This window comes from Camellia sinensis, chromosome 3, assembly GCF_055761805.1.
Source record: "Camellia sinensis isolate YWXY chromosome 3, ASM5576180v1, whole genome shotgun sequence".
Classification (NCBI taxonomy): Eukaryota; Viridiplantae; Streptophyta; class Magnoliopsida; order Ericales; family Theaceae; genus Camellia; species Camellia sinensis.
The window spans coordinates 82,557,223-82,572,321 of NC_138963.1; the positions used below are offsets into that span (position 1 = coordinate 82,557,223).

Here is a 15,099-nt window from a genome sequence, read left to right on the forward strand (position 1 = left end):
GTGGTCATCCGCTCGGACGTCCTTCCGGATGTTCTCTCGGATGTCCGGTCAAGTCTTGGTCCTCAAGGATGACTACCGCGGTCGTCGAGTATATTGTTGGAGCAAAACTGAGCCAAAATGCCATGGCCGATCGTCTAGCCGATTGTCCCCCCGGATGTTCGGCCTCTTGTGGACTGGGCTTCTTTCTTCAATCTGCCAATTCGTCAGACGGTTGATGAATTAGAGATTTCGTGGCTGCAACCGACTTGCGAGCACCCCTAATTAAACTCAATATAGTTATACATATAATGTTTAAAATAATATTTTTCATGAATTTAATGACTAAAATATTTAATTTTTCCATCAATATTACTTAACAAAAATACATAAATGATTAATAGTATTCAAAACAAATCCAAAATATAAATTAAAACGCAAAATTATTTTGTTACATGCAAAAATAGGCGTAAAAATGTCAGTGTTATCATAACACCAAATCATTACCTTTCACCTGTATAAACGTAAAACCCTAGTTCTTCCTATTATCTTCCTCGTGGTACTAGGGTTTACAGGAGGAGTGCTCATCTTAGCGTAGAGAGCTGGTTCGAAACACGTAAATCTATCTCTGTATTTACTATATGTATGTATTGATTTAGTTGTTCAGGTTCAGGTTTTTTGCATTTTATATATTTGATGATGATGCTGGATGGTGCTGAATTTGCTTTTCTTTATCTGGTACTGAAGAGTTAGATTTGTTCTTTGTTTTAAAGATTTTGATGCAAAACTAAAGAGAAATGAAGTAAAAAAAAAAAAAAAAAAAACAGAGGCTCTGTGTGAAGGTGTTTTTATAAAAAACCATAGAGAGGATGACAGACACTTTATTTTAGATCACAAGTCTCACATACAGTTCTTTTGCTATCTCCCCTTATTTATATCCTATTCTACTAGTTACATGAGTTGATTTTGTGTTTTGCTAGGGGCAGTTTGTTTTGTTCTGTGTTTCCCCTGATTAATGCCTCAGGTTTATGGTGTCTTTTGTTTGGTCTTTCATGCAATTTTTATTACCAAAAAAATAAGTTTAATAAGCTGCCCTAACTTCCATATGTGGTCTTTATGACTTTAACTTTTCATTTCTTATCATTCCCATTCCCGTTCTCATTCTGAAGGCTTTAATACGAGAAATTCAGATGATATCATAACATCTTTGTAGATGAAGATAGACAGCTTAATTAAAGTTCTGATTTGCTGGTTGGGCTATTGTTTGTTCTATATGAAACACGGCTATCAGATTTTTTTTCTTTTCTTTTCTTTTAATGGCTGAATGTGAGGAATTCTTTTTAGCTGAATTGAAAGTAGAAACAATAGCAATGTCTTGCCCAAGAAGATCCACATCAGTCCCTCCTTTCCATAGGTTTTTGAAGAACTTGAAACTTGCTTAGTTTAATCTTAAGCAACAGACTTGGCTTCAAATTGACTACTGGGGTCCGTTTTCCTTATGGCCTATCGTTCTCCTATAAGATGAAGCAGAAGAAAGTTTTGAGAAATGGGTCATGAACTTCATAGTAAAATATGAGATATTGACAAATGTTGCATGAACCTAGCCTTTATGCTTGCCACAGGAACCCTCTCCATTCTGCCATTTGTGCATTTTTCCATAAAAAAGATTATAAGTTGTCTCATTCACCTTAAAACTTTCAAGCTCATCTGTTATAATTCCCATAGCTACAACCTTCTTCATGTTCAACTGGTTAATAATTGAAGTAATTGTTTTATCAGAACAATACACAGTTATACAACCCGGTGTCTCAAAACTAGACATTTTTTGAGCCATCTTTCTCGTGCCAAGTAGTGTTGATCACAATTCACAACATGTAAGCCTTTTGGGATTGTAGCTACAACGACTGCTACCACAATTTCTAAATAATAGATAGTCTCATGCAATGTTTTAAAAAGTGCGCTTAGGCGCGCGCCTAAGCTCAAGGCGAGGCAAGGCGCAGCTTTGCGCCTCAGTCATGGTGAGGCGAGGCGACACAGGGGAAGCACTGCTTAGGTGATGAGGCGAGCGCCTTGTGCGCCTCGGCTTTCTTCCACTCCAACAGGTTCTGCTCTCTTCTCCTCTTCTCCTCTTCTTCTCTTCTTTGCTTCTTCTCCTCTCTCTGTTTCTTCTCTTCTTCTTTGTCTTCTCTTCTCTTCTCTTCTCTTCCCTTCTTTCGTTGTCTTCTTCTTGCTTCTGTCTCACCACGATCGCTCTCTCTCCCTCACTTTCTCTCTCACGATCGCGATCGCAATCTCTCTCTCTCTCTCTCTCTCTCCTATCTCGTTCACAATCACTCTCTCTCTCATTCTCTCTCACGATGGCGATCTCTCTCTCTCTCTCTCTCTCTTCTGTCTCTTCCTTTATCTTCTTAATTCATATATATATATATATATATATAATATTATATAATACTTATTATATAATATATAATATACAATATACTTATAATATATAAAATATAATTGATTTATATATATAATATTATACAATACCTATTATATAATATATAATATACTTATAGATTTTTTTTTGATCAGCAAAAGAAAGACTTTATTGATGAGAAAAACGCATACAAAGTATGGAAAACTACATCAATAAAGAGGAGCTTGGAGCTAAAAAGCTCCAACCTCCTAGTTGGTGAGAAACCAACGAGGAAACAAAGCCTGAAGGGAACAAATAAAAGGGGACTCAAAAAAGAAAGGAGGTTGGAGTGAGGAGTCATAAATCAGCAGCAAACCAGCAGCAAGTAGAAGCAGCCGAAGCAGATTAATTACCCTTTCCAAACAGCATACAGAAACAGCAGCATAGTTTTTGGTGGATAACACTATGTGCTACTAACCAAACACAAACAGGAACACAAACAAACCTGCAGAGCAACCCACTAACAGTACATACTAACAGCCAGCAAGCTCCACAAACAACACAGATGAGGATGAAGTAGCAGCCACAGCAGTGCATGTCCTCATATCAGCAGAGCATGAACAATGTGACACTAGCAGCAGCCTCATATTTCAGACAGCAGAGCATGATCCTTGCAGCAACAGCCACCACTCAGGTTTGAACCTGAAACAAGCCTCACAGCAAGCCCATGGAGGGGCCTCAGACCATCCCAGCTGCAGAGCATCAATGCCACCCTCCATTATATAGTCCAGATTAGTAGACAGATCAGACCAGACCAGCATCCCATATCAGAGACCTTCACAGACAGTTTAGTAGATTATCTGCAGAGACCTTCACAGACAGTTCAGCTTCCAGCTACAGCCCAGCTTCCACCTTCCACCTTCACACTAGTAATAGCCCAGCCATAATCCTATATCAGACACCCTCTCACCTGCTTCAAGTTTGTGACAAAATCATGTACTGTGTAGTGCACCCCCTTAACATTTGACTTAACCCATAATGCAATTCTTACTTTCAATCTCTCTACCATCTGTGCAAAATCTGCATTACCATTGTTAAATAAACATTCATTCCTAAGTTTCCATAAGGACCATAACATAGCCAAAGGGACCACCTTCCAAATATTGAACTCCTTCTTCTTTAATTTCATACCAGACCACCAGTCAAGCAAAACAATCACAATCCTGGTGTTACCCACTGCACTTCCCACCAGCTTATCAACTCAGACCATAACTTCCACACCAATGGACATAAAAGCAACACATGATTTATGGTTTCTACCTCTGCTTTGCAAAATACACATAAGGAGCTGACATTGATGGGTAGAGCTCCAATCCTGTGCATAAATTCTGTGGTTTTGATTCTCCCTTTCCAAGCTAACCAGCTGAAGAACTGAGCCTTTGGAGGTGCTGCATTTTTCCATAGGAAGTTTGAAATGGGAATCCTAGATCCATTAACTACCTCCAACCTTTCCCACACTGAGGCCACAGTGAATACCCCTGAATTATTAGCTTTCCACAGACAGTTATCCTTAGTCACAGGATTTAGATTAGGAACCTCTGCTAATACTACATTTAGTCTTTGTTCTTCCTCCTCCTCCCATGCTAGGAGCGATCTTCTAAATGCCAACTTCCAATCACTGCCCAGCCCTTTCCGTTGGTAGAAAAACTGCAAGGAACCATCCTTCTCCACGGATAAACTAAACAGTCTAGGGAACTCACACCTAAGACTCATATCATTGAACCATCTATCCGTCCAAAAATGAATCCTTTCCCCATTTCCCATAATAATCCTAAAGTTTTGTGAGAAAAACTACGCCACTACACTATTGGATGAAGCTAATGATGCAATATCCTTCCACACAATAGATACCATTGCAGCTGGCACTAGTTCTGGTGTCCACCTACCTCCAATCCCACCATATCTGCTACATACCACCCTTTTCCAAAGAGACTGATGTTGACAACCATACCTCCACCACCATTTTAACATTAGACACACATTAACATCACTGAGACTTCTCAAACCCAACCCCCCTTGGGCTTTACTTTTACACACCTCTTTCCATTGAACTAAGTGAATTTTCCTTTTAATTTTAGAACCTCCCCACAAAAAGTTTGATTGAATCCTATCAATTGTTTTAGCAACACCAACGGGCATTTTAAAGATGGATAGAAAATACAGTGGAAGACTTGACAAAACAGACTTAACTAGGGTCAATCTGCCGGCAAAGGACAAAAATCTCCTTTTCCAAGATGCTAACTTCTTTTTAAACTTCTCCACCACCGGATGCCAAGTACTTCTTCTCCTTGGATTGGCCCCTAAAGGTAAACCAAGATATGACAGAGGTAGACTCTGGTTGAGGCAATTTAGTGTTTTAGCAAACTCCTTAACTAGCTCCTCTTCTACTCCAATACCACAAACTATACTTTTATGAAAATTAATCTTGAGGCCTGACATGACTTCAAAACACCTCAAGATTCTTTTAAGCATTATAATTTCCTCCCATTTGGCTTCACAAAAAATAATAGTGTCATCTGCAAATTGTAAATGAGAAATTTTCAGCTCTTGATGACCAACTGAAGCTCCTCTGATCATCCCCTTTTCTTTGGCTCTCTCTAATAAAATATTTAAACCTTCTGCCACTATATTGAATAGGAAGGGCGATAGTGGATCTCCTTGTCTTGAACCCTTCTGAGGAGAAAACTCTGCTGTGGGCGATCCATTCACAAGCACTGAGATCCTTGATGTAGATATACAGGACCAAATCCAACCCACCCATTTTTCACCAAACCCAAGATTCTTCATCATTGACAGTAAAAACTCCCAGTTAACTGAATCATAGGCCTTCTCAAAGTCCAATTTAAGAATGATTCCTTTTTTCTTAGACTTTCTCCACCAATCCACCACTTCGTTTGCAATTAAAACCCTATCCAGGATGCATCTACCAGAGATAAAAGCAGATTGAACTTCTCCTATGAGCTTTGGGAGTACTTTCCTTGCCCTTCTAGACAACACTTTAGCCAACACTTTATAAATTGCGCTAACCAAGCTTATGGGCCTATATTCACTCAAATCTATTGGGTTCTTCTTTTTAGGGATCAAAGTGATGAAAGAGCTGTTTACCCCTTTGGCCAACTTCCCATTACGATGAAACTCTTGGAACAACTGAATGAACTCACCTTTCATTAAAGACCAGCACTTCTGAATACAATACAAATTGAAGCCATCAGGCCCAGGGGCTTTATTCCCATCACAGTCTTGGATGGCTGCCCAAATTTCTGCTTCAGTAAAATCTGCCTCCAACACTTCCTTTGAGTCAACAGAACTAATGGACAACAAAGGCCCTGCCAACTTAGGCCTGCTCTTCCAGCTTTCAGCAAAAACTCTTTTAAAGTAGTTCACCACTACTTGCTTCACCCTACTTGGATCCTCCACCACAACCCCATCTGCCTGCACTGAATCCAATAAATTTTTCCTCTGCCTGTTACTTGCCATCAAGTGAAATAGTCTAGTATTTTTATCACCATTTTGTGCCCATGACATTCTAGACTTTTGTAGCCACAACCTGTCTTTACTTCTACTTAGATTCCAAACTTGACTTCTGATCTCCCGTCTTCTAATCACCTCTGATTCCAACAAGGATCCAGATTCAGCCTTCAAGTCCCACTCATGGAGTTTATCTTCCGCTTTTTGAAGTTGGTCATCAATATTACCAAAGACCTCCATGTTCCACCTACGCAGATACGCTCTCAGTCTTTTAAACTTAGACATGAGTCTATAACTAGCCCAACCTTGAATCTGAGCCTCCTCCCAGACCTTTTCCACATCCTTTTTAAACTGAGGATGGGATGTCCAGGCATTAATAAATCGAAAAGGTTTAGGCCCCCAATCCTTCCCATCCTCCATAAGCAAAACTGGACAGTGATCTGAAATTCCCCTAGCCAAACCCCATTGTTTAAATTTATACTTCTCTAACCAGACAGGATCAAGTAAAAACCTATCGATCCTACTCCACCTCTCCCCATCCAATGCATTACACCATGTGAATAATCTTCCATGCATATTCAGATCAATTAATTCCAAGCTATCAATAAGATTATTAAAATCTTTCATTCCTATATCTCTTCTTGAACAGCCCTTCCTTTCACTCATAACTCTAATCTCATTAAAATCACCACCCAGACACCAAGGGTTGGGATAAGAGAGCTTAAGATTTATAAGACTCTCCCATAGTTTCCTCCTCTTCACTACATCAGTCAGAGCATAAATATTGCAGATAACACAATGAAAAGATTGAGATAAGATACCTGAAAGAAGAATGAAATTCCTGGAACTACAGCAGTCTATCAACTGGAAAATCTGAGGGTTCCAAATGCAAAGGAGACCACCTGCACTTCCCTCTGCGCATACCTCCATAAAATCCATTTCATCCATTGGCCATAGGGACTTTACAAAATTACCATCAACAGCTTCTCTCTTAGTCTCCTGCAGCATCAAAACATCTACTAATTTTGCCCTCGCCAATGCCTTAATTCTACTCCTTTTTTCAGGTCGCCTAAGACCCCTGACATTCCATGACATGAGTTTCATTAAAACCTTCAACACAGCTCCTATACTCCTTCATTTGTCCAGCAACTTAATCAGCCTCTCTCCTCCCTTCAACTCTTTCCAAATCTTTTTCCTCCAACTCTATTATTCTGGCCACCACTTCCTCCTCTTTCCCTTCACAGTTTAGTCCTAAAGCCTTTTCGACCTCAATCGTAGCTCGGGCTTCTTTAAGTAACTTGCTTCTTCTTTGAGAATTACTCCTCTGTGATGCTGATAGGGACATAGCAGCTGCTGCCGCTCGAAGGATCACTCCACTTCTGAGACTGCTACTACATAGAATCCCCTTCTGTTTTGCATGGCCCCCCTGCTCCATTTTTTCTTTACTCTGGTCGACTCCTTTCCTCTTCAGATCAGACTTCCTTTTTGATCCAGCATTAACTTTCTGAGATGGGCCTCCCTTCTCATGGTTGTCTTTGTATGCTGCATCTTCCCCTATAGCCTTATACTGATTCTGGGCTATACAATCACTCAGATCGGAATCAACTTCCCATCTTGGCCCATTAGTTATAGGCTGAACTTGGGCTCCATGTAACACAACTTCTAAATTTATTTTGGGCCGGCCACACTCTAACCCAGTTTGACTATTTATAAAACCTGAAGTGCACACCTGATCTTCTACCCGTTGACTTTCTAGCACCCTCGAGCAGCTCGCCTGCAGCTCCCTTTCGTTCCCTAGAGCACGCTCAGCTTCTTTTCCTGCTACTCCAGACATGAAATGATGGCCTCCATCTACTGCCTCGAGTACTCTTTCCACTGTGTGAGCTCCCTTAATTGACACCTCATCAATTTTTGCCACATCCTCATCATCGCTCTTCTCTGCAACCGACCCAACTTCACCTTCCTCCCCACCTTCAACACCATTGACAACTACCTCTGGATGAACATTATCAACCTGGCCCCTTCGTTTGGTCAAGTGTTCAACCTCATTATGCAGATTGGATTCCATTACTTTATTTATCTGGCAGCTATACTCACCATTACATTGACAGATATTGACAAAGGGCTCTTCATACACTCTCACTTGATAAGCCCTCTCAGTTCCTAGTAAATTAATTACCGTATTGATGGGCTCCATGATTTTTGTGATAATCCTTACCTTGCCAAACATAAAATGTTTACCTCCCACTGTATCTTCATCGTACTGAACTACATCTCCCCATACCTTGCCAATCGCTTTGAAGGTCTTGATATTCCAGAGATTGAGAGGTACTCCCACACAAGTGAGCCAGATACATCTATCAAGTTCCATTAACTTCCCTTCTTCCCATTCACATACTTCATCACTCTAGTCATGAATCCACTTCTCCATTCTCACTCGTGCTTCCTTCTTCTGCTGATTGGAGCTAAAAGATAGAATTGCCTGCTTCCCTCCCACTTGTCTAACTACCACATCCTTATCAATCCTCTTGTAGATCTCCTTCCTAAAGTCATGGAAGGAGAAAAAAGCTTTGAGCTTGACCAGGACACTATCATATAACCACCCGTTCCCAACCTCCACAGCTCTAACAGACACATTTTGATTGCCATATTCTCCTCCATTTTGTCGTCCAGTTTGAACTACTTCCGCATATGACTTACCTTTGATTCACATCATAGGTTGGACAGGGGTCCACTGCTTTTTCTGCACCATACCTCCCTGCTTAGCATTTGTGAGCATCTGTCTACTTTGATTGGACTTGCTAAACTCAGCCAACTTTACCCTCAATGCCCTGTTATGACACCATAAGCCATCAACTTTGTGCACTGCCATCTCTGCAGCCACCTTGCAATCGTACCTAACAAATCCAAATCTTGTTCTTGTTGTTTTCCTCCTTTTCCCTGGTATGAAGACATCCTTCACAACTCCAAACTTACTGAACAGATTAAATAGATCTCTAGGGGTCATGGCCTCTGGTACTTCATCAACGAATAGAGATACCAAGTCATTCACCCTTGCTCGACCATTTTGCATACCCGTCCTCCGTTTTCTGAGAACCGGATTCCACCCTCCTTCCATTACTCTCTCCCAATGAACTCTCTCTTTATCTGGCTCTTTCAACTCTTAGAGGAGATTAACCTTAACCTCACTAGAAAACCAATCTAGTAAAGGATGCGATCCGTAGATGGAAAGTATCATGTAAGGAAAGAGAATCAAAAGCGAATGTAACTACTACATGAAAGATTTCCTATGAGGAGAAACCTTCCTTGGAGCGGCAAAACACTCTATATTAAAGTTAAGGAAAATGACATGCGAGTAGTTGTGCAATTTTTCTTATTGTTCTTTAATATACTTATAGATAATATGTAAAATAAAATACATTAATTATTTAAAAATAAACACATGTATATAAAATAAAAATATACTTATGTAAAATAAAAATAAACACATATATATAAAATAAAATAAAATTAATTAATTAAAACACATTATTTAAAAAATATAATAAATAAATAAAATAATATATATATTAAAAAATTAATTGTTTTTTTTAATATGTAAAATAAAATACATTAATTATTTAAAAATAAACACACGTATATAAAATAAAAATATACTTATGTAAAATAAAAATAAACACATATATATAAAATAAAATAAAAAAAAATTAATTAAAACACATTATTTAAAAAATATAATAAATAAATAAAATAATATATATATTAAAAAATTAATTGTTTTTTTTTTCTTATTAAAAAAACTAATGATATATATATTAAATATTTGTTTATGTTGAAAATTGTGCTTTATTAATATTTTACTTAACTTCTATAACTTGGGCCTCGCCTCGCGCCTCGGGGCTTAGGCTCCAGGTGACCTCGGCGCCTCGATGCGCCTAGGGCTTTTTAAAACACTCTCATGAAAATTTGAAGCTCTTAGGCTTTTACCAAATTATAGCACCTAACAAATTATAATACAAACCCATGCATGTATTACTCCCATCATCTTAGTCAAGGCTTTTACCAATGGAGTTCTCTTCATACTTCTTACTCTGCTGTTAAATGAATTTGTGAGTGGACTTTTATGTCTGTCTCGATACCCATTTAGGGTATCAAGCAAATTCAATTCCTTTTAACCACTGCTGTCCCAGTCATGGCCATACACGTTTTGTTTTGATTATCAAATTCTGTAGACATATTTTGAATAATAGTGCCATACTCAGATTGAATCTCCTTATTTAAATGCTTCGATTGCATTCTTGGCATTGTTCCTTCTCCAAAAAAATGCCTTCTCCATGCTGACATTGAAAACTTCTGCAAGCACCCATCAAGATCAACCTTGAATCTACCAGGGTTGCAATTTTTGTATAATAAAAAATCTAAGAACCGTTGATGAACTTCTAGCACAGCTCTTAGCTTCTTTTGCAAACCAACTCAGTTTGTGCTCCTACTTATAGTCCTCTCTTAATCTTGACAGTGCTCCTAATATCTTTATACAACACATCCTTCCAACTTGAAATCATACCACCAATGAATCATTCATCAGAATTCCTAGAATAAGGGCTTTTTCAGTTGAAACTACCTCTTTGCAGAAATTATTGATGACAACAAAATCATTCTTCTCGAGATTCAGCTCATCATCATTAGCAAGGACTTCTCTGAAAAGGGTGAAGAATTGAGTTATCCATTACATTGTTGCAGATCTATATCCTCTATGAGGGAGTTTGGGGAATGATTTTGAAACCAATGTTCCCAGGATTATAAATGACCTGCCCTACTGACTCTATCACTACCATACTCTTCGCAACAATATAGTTTTCATAATTAAACTGAAGCTGCTAGAATTGCCTTTGTTATTGTTAATTTCTTTCATAGTTTCATTTTCGTTGATAATTGATCGAACAATTGTAGTGCCTTATCTCCTTTCCATCCCTTCAATATTAAACTTCTTTATGGGAGGTACAATATTTCTATTACTACTATTATAACAACCAAGTGACTCACCTGAGTTCTTGGATCTCCTTGCCAATACTTCAATACTCCCTTCTTGCAGTAAGGCCAAACCAATTGCTTGATCTAGAGTAGAGGGTTGAAATGGTTGAAAACCTGCTTTGATTTCCTCTTTAATTCTACATATGTAGCAACTTACAAAAAAATCATCTGGCAACCCTTTAATATTGTTGCCTAGCTCTTCAAACCTCCTTTGGTACTTGAATATTTCCCATTGCCTTAATTTGGTTAGATCTTCTATTGAATCTTCACAGACCTTAGTATCCTACGCGGTTGGGGATGGGTTGCAAGAACTAGTTGCAGACGTGGTAGATTTCCCAGTTCCTTGAGATGACTGTGAAAATCCAGAAGCCAGCTGGTCACACTTCAGATTCATTTTAGTTAACATTTCTTGAGTTTTTCTCAATGTTTTTGTTGTTTTCTCATTTGATTCCTCAAACTATGGGTTTCTTCTTCTGTGTGCTTTGCTTCTTAATCTAGTCTTGTCTGCATCGTCATTTGGATCTTCTATAGCTGTGGACCAACAGCTCTGATACCAAAAAGAGCAACAAATGTTCTGTAATGGAGTTTTATCAATATAAAAATAATATGGATACAAAGTTGCGTACACTATTTCATATCTCAAACCTCTCATACACTTCTTTTGCTATCTCGCCTTATTTATATCCTATTCTACTGGTTACATGAGTGAATACCTCGCCCTACAATTCTCTCATTTTCTCCTCTGTTTGTCTCTGCCATTCAATTACCAAACAGGGTACAAACTGCTCTAATGAACTTAACACTTCTTTAACAGACTTGACAACTGAAACTAATCCTAACTGAGTCAGCTAACAACTCTATTATTCAGCTTCCCCGCACTTCCATATGTAATTTTTTCACTTTAGCTTTTGATCTCTAATCAGATTTAGTGCAACCGTTAAGTGAATGATAGATTTATTGAAGCCTTCAAAATGAATTTGATTCTTTATATTACTATGGAGTTTAATTTCTCTTTAAAGAATTACTTTCTCATGGATGCCAAATGTTAGATACTTTAGATGACTGAATTATAATTTTGAAAGTGTTCATTTCCTATGAAAAAAGGCTCATAAACTTTCTGTGATTACTTTCCTTCGATTGCTCATTCATCTTGGTAGATATTGTACAGCATGTAGAAGATATATTGCATTGCTTACTAAGAAAAAATTCTGTTTATATTTTCAATGAGACAGTTTCTACTCCGTTACAATTTACAACAAACTAATGTGATAGATTTTGATGATGTTCAAACATTGAGTGGATTCTTTATCCACGCTTAACCCCCTCCCCCTCCCAAGTAGCTGTGGTATAATCATTGGTCTCTTTTGGTGTAACTTACGTACTAAACAATTCTTGGAATCATCTTATTTGTCAAACAAAGTTCCCATTTGGCTGGATGAGGGAAAATTGAGAGATAGAAGTAAAGAGAGGGAGAGAGTGAGGCACAATTGCTTTTACTCAGAAATGTAAAAAGAAAAAGTGAGAACCAAAAAGCACTTTTTTTTTTGGTCTCACCTTTTTTATCTTAACAAATCTTGAATAATCAACATGTTTTATATATTTTTATTTTTTTGGTTTTATTTTCTTATTATGTCTTATTGTCTTTATTTTTTAATGTTTCATTTTGGTGTTTGTGTTATTTATAGAAGCAATGGCTGTTCCTTTGACCACGAAGAAGATTGTAAAGAAGCGGGTTAAGAAGTTCAAGAGGCCCCAAAGCGACTGGAAGATCTCTGTGAAGGTATGTCTTGTCTGCACCATTCTAAAAATAGTAGATTGGATGGAGTATGTACTACTATTTCTTGTTGGTAACACAAGACTTCACTTCGGTGTGAACTGCAACTTTGCTTTTTCCACATTGCAACTGCTAGTTGAGTTTCACTAAGTTGCAAAAGTTTCCTGTACATGTGAGCACTTCTGATTGCTGCATTGTTCAGATATGTGGTACAATCAGTATCATGTTTTAAAGTTGTGGAAAATTGTGTTGAGTTTGAAGAGAAATAGAGCAATTATTTATATGAGAGAGAGAGAGAGAGAGAGAGAGAGAGAGAGAGAGTTTGAAGAAGCTACCTTGCAGTTGTAGTTTGTAGTTGTGGGAAAGTAGAAGCAGAGAGAGTGAACATGAGGTGGGCTGTTTGGTTATGTGGGTAAGCTTTTGATACAGTTTATTTGGTTGTGTAACTTCTATGGTCAAGTAAAATTATTTTTTTTGCATTTAAGTCGTAAAAGAGAGGTCAATGTAAGTTCAGAAATCTCAAGGGAAGTTCGTGCAATTGCTTGTCAGATACTTCAGGGAGATCCATGTAATTAGCCCTTTCAACTTTAAACCATGTTGTAATTTGATTTCATGGATATTCTTGTAAGTTTTTATTTGGGTCAAGCTCTGCTGTGAAAAGCACGTTGACTGGATAAAGAAATACTTGGGTACTACTAGACATGCCCCTGTGTTTTTCCTGAGGATAAACTTTTAGGTCACTGACATATCATAATTCCTTTTGTTGTGTGCATGTAATTTTGGGTGGCAGCAAAACTGGCGCAGGCACAAGTGTATTGATTCCCGTGTGAGGAAGTTTAGAGGATGCACTCATGCCCAACATTGGCTATGGTTCAGACTCGCCATTTTCCTCTTAACGTGTTTAAGAAATTCCTTGTCCACAATGTCAAAGAGCTTGAAATTTTGATGAAGCACAACAGGTGCCCTTTTAAACTGTTTCTCCTTTTGTCTGTCTTCTTTGTTTTGACAAAAATCAAACCTGAATTCTGAATTCATCACTTGTCATCACTCTTTTTGGGGTTGATGTAATTTCAGGACTTACTGTGTGGAAATAGCACACAATGCTTCACTCTTTGCATTAGGAGTTTCACAATTTTGGATGGAACAGTTTCTGTAGGAAATTTTGTTTTAGTTATATATGAGATGATAACATTTGATGCTCTTCTTTCTTGCTTGATTCATAAGCAATGACAATTTTACCTATTCCAAGTTATATCTATCTATACAGTTAATTTTGAAAAAGAAAAAAAGAGGGGTGAAGTTATGTACTTTTATTTTATTTAAAAAAAACTCCATCGCACAAGATCAATGTCTACCCAGTGTCTTCCTTTTTTTGCAACTATTGCTGCACCATGAATTCAAACTGATTTGGTGTCCATGAAAATCTAAGTACGTTTCCAATGAAAAAATTTATTATTTACTAGTTTTGGGGAGGCTTCAAGCTTTATAAGCAACATGCAATGACCTTTTCCAAGATGATGTCTATAATGGAAAAAGCCATTGCATGTTGTTTGTTATCAACAGAATTTATAATGTTTGAAGTCTATTCAAAACAAGTAAATAATAAACTTTATATTGGAAATATACTTAGATTTTCATGGATTCCAAATTTGCTTTAATTCATGGTGCAGCGATAGTTGCCAAAGAGGGAAGACGCAAAGGCAATGATGGGCAAAAACGACTCCTTACAGATTTTCATGGATTGCAAACTAGTTTGAATTGCCAAAGAGGGAAGATGCAAAGGCAATGAGGAGGCAAAAGGACTTTTTACCCAAATTTTTGATTGACCTGTAACTAGGTTTCGTTTGGAAATTGAATATTTTAGTTGATTTTTTACAAAAAGAGGTTCAGATAGAATAGTGCGACAACTTGTATTTTTTAATTTTTTTGACCATTTTAACTTACTGATAAACGAAGCCTAAGTTTCGACTTCACAAAAAATTTAGACATTTTAATTATAAATAATTTATCATTTATTTCTTTTGACTGTAACAATTCCTAAATCATGTCAGTGATAACAATCATAAAAGGCCTTGTTATTCATAGTAAATTACAAAGCTAAAGGCAAATATTTAATTATAAATGCTAACAAGTGCCCTTCATGCATTGTTAGGAAAATTGCAAATCAATGATAAGTTTACAAATATTTATAAATTCATGAAAACTTTTATAACTTTAACTATTGAAGTTGGTAAAATTCACCATTAATTTGAAATTATTTTTTGAAAACATGTAGTGATTTGCAGCTTTCCATGCATTATTTAATATTGGGATTCGTATAAAAAGTATTTTGGAAATAATAAAAACGTTAAAAATGTATTAAATTAAATGAAAAGTACTATAAAACTAA

At 37.3% G+C, this 15,099-nt stretch overlaps 1 long non-coding RNA gene across 2 annotated transcripts; it reads left to right on the top strand.

Annotated features, from left to right (window-relative positions):
- Positions 1-453: 453 nt before the first annotated feature.
- Positions 454-13,901, top strand: LOC114311983 (uncharacterized). Of its 2 annotated transcripts, XR_014363091.1 has the most exons (4): positions 454-592; positions 12,622-12,716; positions 13,225-13,278; positions 13,501-13,901. It is a non-coding gene; the product is annotated as an uncharacterized LOC114311983 (long non-coding RNA). The 2 variants fall into 2 exon arrangements; XR_014363092.1 differs by lacking the exon at positions 13,225-13,278.
- Positions 13,902-15,099: the final 1,198 nt, after the last annotated feature.